Consider the following 7,500-nt stretch of genomic DNA (forward strand, 5'->3'; position numbering starts at 1 on the left):
GATACTATACTAGTACCCTAATTTGTGTTCAAAGCTCTGAACGGACTGGCGTTCAGTCTAGTGCGTGTGCCTCACAATACGAAGGTCCTGGGTTCGGCTCGGGATCTTTCCGTGTGGAGTTTGCATGTTCTCCCCGTGACTGCGTGGGTTCCCTCCTGGTACTCCGGCTTCCTCCCACCTCCGAAGACATGCACCTGGGGATAGGTTGATTGGCAACACTAAATGGGTCCTAGTGTGTGAATGTGAGTGTGAATGTTGTCTGTCTATCTGTGTTGGCCCTGCGCTGAGGTGGCGACTTGTCCATGGTGTACACCGCCTTCCGCCCATGTGTAGCTGGGATAGCCCCCCCACCGCGACTCTGTAAGGGACAAGCGGAAGAAAATGGATGGATGGATGGGTGTATGGCTGTCAGCAGAGAAAAATCCATATATTAGCCACACCGTTTTGTAAGCCCCATGGTTCAAAGTGAATGCAATTCATACTTGGTCAACAGCCATACAGTTCACACTGAGGGTGGCCGTATAAACAACTTTTAACACTGTTACAAATATGCGCCACACTGTGAACCCACACCAAACAAGAATGACAAACACATTTCGGGAGAACATCCCGAAAACACAACATAAACACAACAGAACAAATACCCAGAATCCCTTGCAGCACTAACTCTTCCGGGACGCTACAATATACACCCCCCGCTCCATTTTGGAAAACCTTGTTACATTGTTTAATGCATCCAGCGGGGCATCACAACAAAATTAGGCATAATAATGTGTTAATTGCACGTCTGTATATATCTGTATCGGTTGATATCGGAATCTGTAATTAAGAGTTGGACAATATCGGAATATTGGATATCGGCTAAAAAGCCATTATCGAACATATCTAATGTAAAGTATCAAAGAAGAGAAGAATAAGTGATTATTACATTTGAACAGAAGTGTAGATAGAACATGTTAAAACAGGAAGTAAGCGGATATTAACAGGAAATTAACAAATAGATAATAATGTTAACAAAATAAAATTACACAATATGTTACTGCAGACTAATTACTTACTACTAAAAGACTAGTTGTCTCGTATGTTCAACATCTTACTTACTCCATAAGTCCTTCTTCAATTGCAATAAAAAACATATCTTTATGTATCGTAACATTTTCTCCTCAAATAAAGCCAATACTGAACATTTTGTGGTCCTTTTATTTTGAAAAGCTGCAGAATGCATCTTGGTACCTGTACCAAAATATCGGTATCAGTATGTGGAAAGGGAGCGCGATAAGCGCCCTTGCTGGAGCAAAGGTCACCGCCTCTGTCCATGGTGCTGAAAACAGAGCACCATTAGACGGGGGGGCGTGGCATGTGCTGACGGCGAGACACAGCTGGCAGGTGATTAGATTTCACAGGTGGTACGTGTTAATCTAATCATCTGTTGTCTTTAACAGCAGAGGGAGAGAGAGGATACGGACGTGACTGAAAAGTCACAAAATGCTGAAAGCATTGTTGAAAGATCTTGTTAAAAACCATTAAAACTTTGTCAACTTGGCACGCCTGCCTGTCGTGACGTGTACGTCAGTGGAACCGCCAGGAAGCCGCTTCCACACAGTATAAGTCATGTGATCGATATGATAAACTGATAAAGTCACATCAGATTTCTGGCATCTGAATCACCATTGGAGGCAAAGGCTCAGTGTCCCGCCCGTCCGTTGTAACGGCAACTGCTTCCTTGGCACGTTTTGCAACCAATCGCTCTCCTCGTGCCCCCTTCTTGTGTGGCCGTGTGTGTGTGTCTGCATGTGTGTGTGTGTGTGTGTGTGTGTGTGTGTGTGTGTGTGTGTGTGTGTGTGCCACGCCCACTCTGTGTTACATTGCCTCCGGGCCCCTATTGTTGTCTCTGCCTTGAGAGGGAACGTTCTCGTCCTCACAACAGGTAATACATGACTTTTATGCTCTTTGTTTATTTTTAATATTTAATATCTAGCGAGCTGTCATTTGTATCAGCATGATTTATTTATTTTTCCTTGACACGGCCATTAAAATCTGAATTAATACGACAGCCTGGACTTCATCCGTCTGTTTAAAAAAGGAAAAATGCACCATATTTGAAGTGAAGTGAGGTGAATTATATTTATATAGCGCTTTTCTCTAGTGCCTCAAAGCGCTTTTACATAGTAAAACCCATTATCTAAGTTACATTTTTAAACCAGTGTGGGTGGCACTCGGAGCAAGTGAAGTGTCTTGCCCAAGGACGCAACAGCTGTGACTAGGATGGCAGAAGCGGGGATCGAACCTGGAACCTTTAGGTTGCTGGCACAAGTTTTGCATTAAATATTGAACAAGCAAGGCTTATATAACTTTATAGTGACATGCAAAATTGAGTTTTGAATAATAATAATAATAATTAAAATATATCAATGGCATATCAAATACAATTTAAATAAACATTGAATGCCTCTTTTCTATTTGCAGCCTTCTGAGGTAACTTTTTCCACAGGCTAATAAATTTGAAAATAAAATAATGAATAAACCAACCATTCAGGACTTTAAACTGCTCAATTTGCAACACACTTATCTAATCTGATGTGCCCAAGCCAGATACCTAACATATTTTCTTGGATTCATTAATGTTGGGGCTCAGGCTTTGAGCTGAGGCAACCATCATTATCCAACAAAGGTGTTCATCAGTCATTGTATCTCGTATTCCACAGTCTTGGGGGCGTGCCTTACAGGCACTGCTTTTCACGTCCTCTACGAGCTGACATCACGTCCGCTTTTCATCCTTTCTAACAACGTGCCCGCCCAGTCACAAGATATGAGCGGCTCCTGTACGCACACACACTTGTGCGATACAGTTTACACTGAGAGTGGCCGTATAAGCAACCTTAACATTGTTAGAAATATACGCCACACTGTGAATCCACACCAAACAAGAATGACAAACACATTTTGGGAGAACATCCGCACAGTAACACAACATAAACACAACAGAACAAATACCCAGAACCCTTGGCAGCACTAACTCTTCCGGGACGCTACAATATACACCCCCGCTACCTCTAAACCCCGCTGCCCCCCCCCCACACACACACACATACACACACCTTGTAGCGTCCCGGAAGAGTTAGTGCTGCAAAGGGTTCTGGGTATTTGTTCTGTTGTGTTTATGTTGTGTTAGTGTGCGGATGTTCTCCCGAAATGTGTTTGTCATTCTTGTTTGGTGTGGATTCACAGTGTGGCGTATATGTCTAACAATGTTAAAGGTTTTTATACTGGCACCCTCAGTGTAACCTGTATCGCTGAAGATCAAGTATGCGTTGCATTCACTTCTGTGTGCGTGCCAAAGCCGCACATATTATGTAACTGAGCCAGCACTCGTTGGACTGGACGAAAAAGGGACGTTACAATTCTCGGGAGGGGCACTGAAATTTGGGAGTCTCCCGGGAGGTTTGGCAAGTATGAGAATTAGCGGTGTACCGCGGCACCGCCACTGTATATAATCGGCGGGCCAGCTCTAGTGTTAATTTCATATCATCTCACGGGCTAAGTGAAAATTACACGGCGGGCCAAATTTGGCCCACGGGCCAGAGTTTGACACCCATGGTGTACAGGGTTACAGAACAGGAACGCTGATGGGTCGCCACGAGGCGCCCTGTAAAACATAAGAAAAAGGTAAAACGCTGGGGAAGGAAATGAGTAAAAAAATACAATCTAGACTGGGCTCCTAAATGTTTGTTTTCCGCGAGCAGACAATACAATGACTTGTCTGTTCTATTCGTCCATGCTGGCTGCTCTCATATTACATTTTTCCTTTTCAAGCTTCTCCATGATGTGATCCATCTTGCGATTCAGTTCAGAAATCGCCACAGTCTGTGATCCCACAGCCCGGCCCAAACCTTCCATTGCGACGAACAGCCTTTGGGCTCATTGAGTGGCTGCCGTCGTCTTACGAATTTGACGATACACCAAAGCAATGCCCAGCCCAATCAGCAGGTGCCCCGCGATCACGGTTCCAAATAGGTAGATGTCTTCCACGTCCTCGATGGAAAGGACTGAGAGGCACATGATTCTCCATTTGTTCCAGGAATCTCTCACGTACCCCGCAGCAATGGTTCCATCAGGGCAGCCAGGCTCCCCCGAACGCTCTACCAACTATTACTGCTCAATAAATGTATGCATATCTAGATTAAAATGTGTTTTATTTAAATAAATTAAGATTTGATTCATATGTTCTATTTTCGCTACACAAAGTTAATTCAGTAGTTTATTTTTTACATTTCTATTTAATGACACTCCCTAGAATGTGCAAAATTGACTTTAAAATGTAATGGGATAAACTTACGCCTGTCCGTCATAAAAAGAAAAAAAAGAACTTGAATAAACAAAAAATGTAGACAAATAATCACACCATTTCTTGCAACGTAAAAATGTTGTGGAACCTCGGTTTACAAACCATTCTATTTGCAAACTGTGGAGGGGGGGCGTGGCCTGCGGGTCTTCTGCGGAACGGGGGGTGTGTCAGGACCAGACTCGAAGACAGCGACAGGTGCGTAGATGGCCCAGGTGGGCCTTGTTATCTAATCACCTGTCGCCTTTATTAGCAGCAGCCGTGATGAGACGAGTAGTGGGAGTTGGAAGTGCTGCTGAGAGACACGGACGCAGAAAAGACACTTTGCTGAAAAGCAAAAGACTTTGCATGATTGGGGGGAAAATAAAACAGTGTTATACCCAGAATTCCGGGCTCTCCTGGCAGTGTGTGGTGGTCTGAAGAACCCACTAGAGGGCAACCTCTACACAAACCTTCCTGTTTTAAACCTTGACATCGCACCAAATATTCCTCCTCATTCATCCATTTTGTGGCCCGCCGGCAGACATTTTGTGCCTGCTCGTATTGAAGAGATTGAGGAAGCTCCGTACCCCAGCAAGTTTTTAATCTTGTTGAGAACTGACTTTTACCAGTAAAATATGCTGAAACTGACTTATTTTACGGATTATGTCTCATACCCCTCTCCCCCTCTGTCTGCTTCTTTTCTCTTCTCTCGCGAGCTGCTGTGGATTTTACTTTTTTATCTATCAATCAATGTTTATTTATATAGCCCTAAATCACAAGTGTCTCAAAGGGCTGCACAAGCCACGGCGACATCCTCGGTTCAGAGCCCACATAAGGGCAAGGAAAAACTCACAACCCAGTGGGATGTTGATGTGAATGACTATGAGAAACCTTGGAGAGGACCGCATATGAGAGTCCAGTTCATAGTGGATCTAACATAATATTGTGAAAGTCAAGTCCACAGTGGATCTAACATAATAGTGTGAAAGTCCAGTCCATAGTGGATCTAACAAAATAGTGAGAGTCCAGTCCATAGTGGGGCCAGTATAATATTGTGAAAGTCCAGTCCATATTGGATCTAACATAATAGTGAGAGTCCAGTCCATAGTGGCTCTAACATAATAGTGTGAGAGTCCAGTCCATAGTGGATCTAACATAATATTGAGAGTCCAGTCCATAGTGGATCTAACATAATAGTGAGAGTCCAGTCCATAGTGGATCTAACATAATAGTGTGAGAGTCCAGTCCATAGTGGATCTAACATAATATTGTGAAAGTCCAGTCCATAGTGGATCTAACATAATATTGTGAAAGTCCAGTCCATAGTGGATCTAACATAATATTGTGAGAGTCCTGTCCATAGTGGATCTAACATAATATTGTTAGAGTCCTGTCCATAGTGGATCTAACATAATATTGTGAAAGTCCAGTCAATAGTGGATCTAACATAATAGTGAGAGACCAGTCCATAGTGGATCTAACATAATATTGTGAAAGTCCAGTCAATAGTGGATCTAACATAATAGTGAGAGTCCAGTCCATAGTGGATCTAACATAATATTGTGAAAGTCCAGTCCATAGTGGATCTAACATAATAGTGAGAGTCCAGTCCATAGTGGATCTAACATAATAGTGAGAGTCCAGTCCATAGTGGATCTAACATAATAGTATGAGAGTCCAGTCCATAGTGGATCTAACATAATATTGTGAAAGTCCAGTCCATAGTGGATCTAACATAATATTGTGAAAGTCCAGTCCATAGTGGATCTAACATAATATTGTGAAAGTCCAGTCAATAGTGGATCTAACATAATAGTGAGAGTCCAGTCCATAGTGGATCTAACATCATATTGTGAAAGTCCAGTCCATAGTGGATCTAACATAATATTGTGAAAGTCCAGTCCATAGTGGATCTAACATAATATTGTGAGAGTCCAGTCCATAGTGGATCTAACATAATATTGTTAGAGTCCAGTCCATAGTGGATCTAACATAATATTGTGAAAGTCCAGTCAATAGTGGATCTAACATAATAGTGAGAGTCCAGTCCATAGTGGATCTAACATAATAGTGAGAGTCCAGTCCATAGTGGATCTAACATAATATTGTGAAAGTCAAGTCCATAGTGGATCCAACATAATAGTGAGAGTCCAGTTCATAGTGGATCTAACATAATATTGTGAAAGTCCAGTCCATAGTGGATCTAACATAATATTGTGAAAGTCCAGTCCATAGTGGATCTAACATAATATTGTGAAAGTCCAGTCCATAGTGGATCTAACATAATATTGTGAAAGTCCAGTCCATAGTGGATCTAACAAAATAATGAGAGTCCAGTCCATAGTGGGGTCAGCAGGAGACCATCCCGAGCGGAGACAGGTCAGCAGTGCAGAGATGTCCCCAACCAATGCACAGGCGAGCGGTCCACCCCGGGTCCCGACTCTGGACAGCCAGCACTTCATCCATGGCTACCAGACCTGTGCCGCCCCCTCACAAGGGAGAGTGGGGCAGAAGAGAAAAGAAAAGAAACGGCAGATCAACTGGTCTAAACAGGGGGTCTATTTAAAGGCCAGAGTATACAAATGAGTTTTAGGATGGGACTTAAATGCTTCTACTGAGGTAGCATCTCTAACTGTTACCGGGAGGGCATTCCATAGTACTGGAGCCCGCAGACTTTTTTTGGGCTCTGGGAATCACTAATAAGCCGAAGTTGTTTGAACGCAGTTTAAAATGTCTATTTTTGTATCAATATGGTTAAGGATTTTTAGGATTTCTGATCGTTTGTGAGGGCACCATTAAGAGTTCTGTGTACCAAAAAAAACGGACGTAGAGGCTGGAACCTACTATTCATTGTGTCTTTGGGAGTCATTTGTTTCACTGCACAAACTTTTGATTAAGTTCGTAAATGGAGGTTCAACTGTACTTACAGGATGTAATGGTACAACGTGGTATCGGGAATCGGTACCGTATGGGTTCAAATGTGAACCTTTTCTGATATTGCAGTTTATTTAATGAAACATCTTCAAGTATGCGTGGTCCAGTGCACTGGGGTGAGAATGTTGGATTTCTAAGGTGCCGCCACTTTACTCGGGTCTCGAACCTGTGGCTGTCTGCGCTGAATCGTCCTCGCACTAAAACCTCAAAGCTCAGTGGCATTGCTGGATTCCTGCTGGGTC

General features: G+C 43.0%; 1 protein-coding gene across 3 annotated transcripts in view; it reads left to right on the top strand.

The window, feature by feature from the left end:
* The window catches only part of map2 (microtubule-associated protein 2), a 305,408-nt gene that overhangs the window by 205,887 nt on the left and 92,021 nt on the right, over nucleotides 1-7,500 (top strand). The gene's annotated exons all lie outside the window — the stretch shown is intronic.

This window comes from Nerophis lumbriciformis, linkage group LG13 (genome assembly GCF_033978685.3).
Source record: "Nerophis lumbriciformis linkage group LG13, RoL_Nlum_v2.1, whole genome shotgun sequence".
Lineage (NCBI taxonomy): Eukaryota > Metazoa > Chordata > Actinopteri > Syngnathiformes > Syngnathidae > Nerophis > Nerophis lumbriciformis.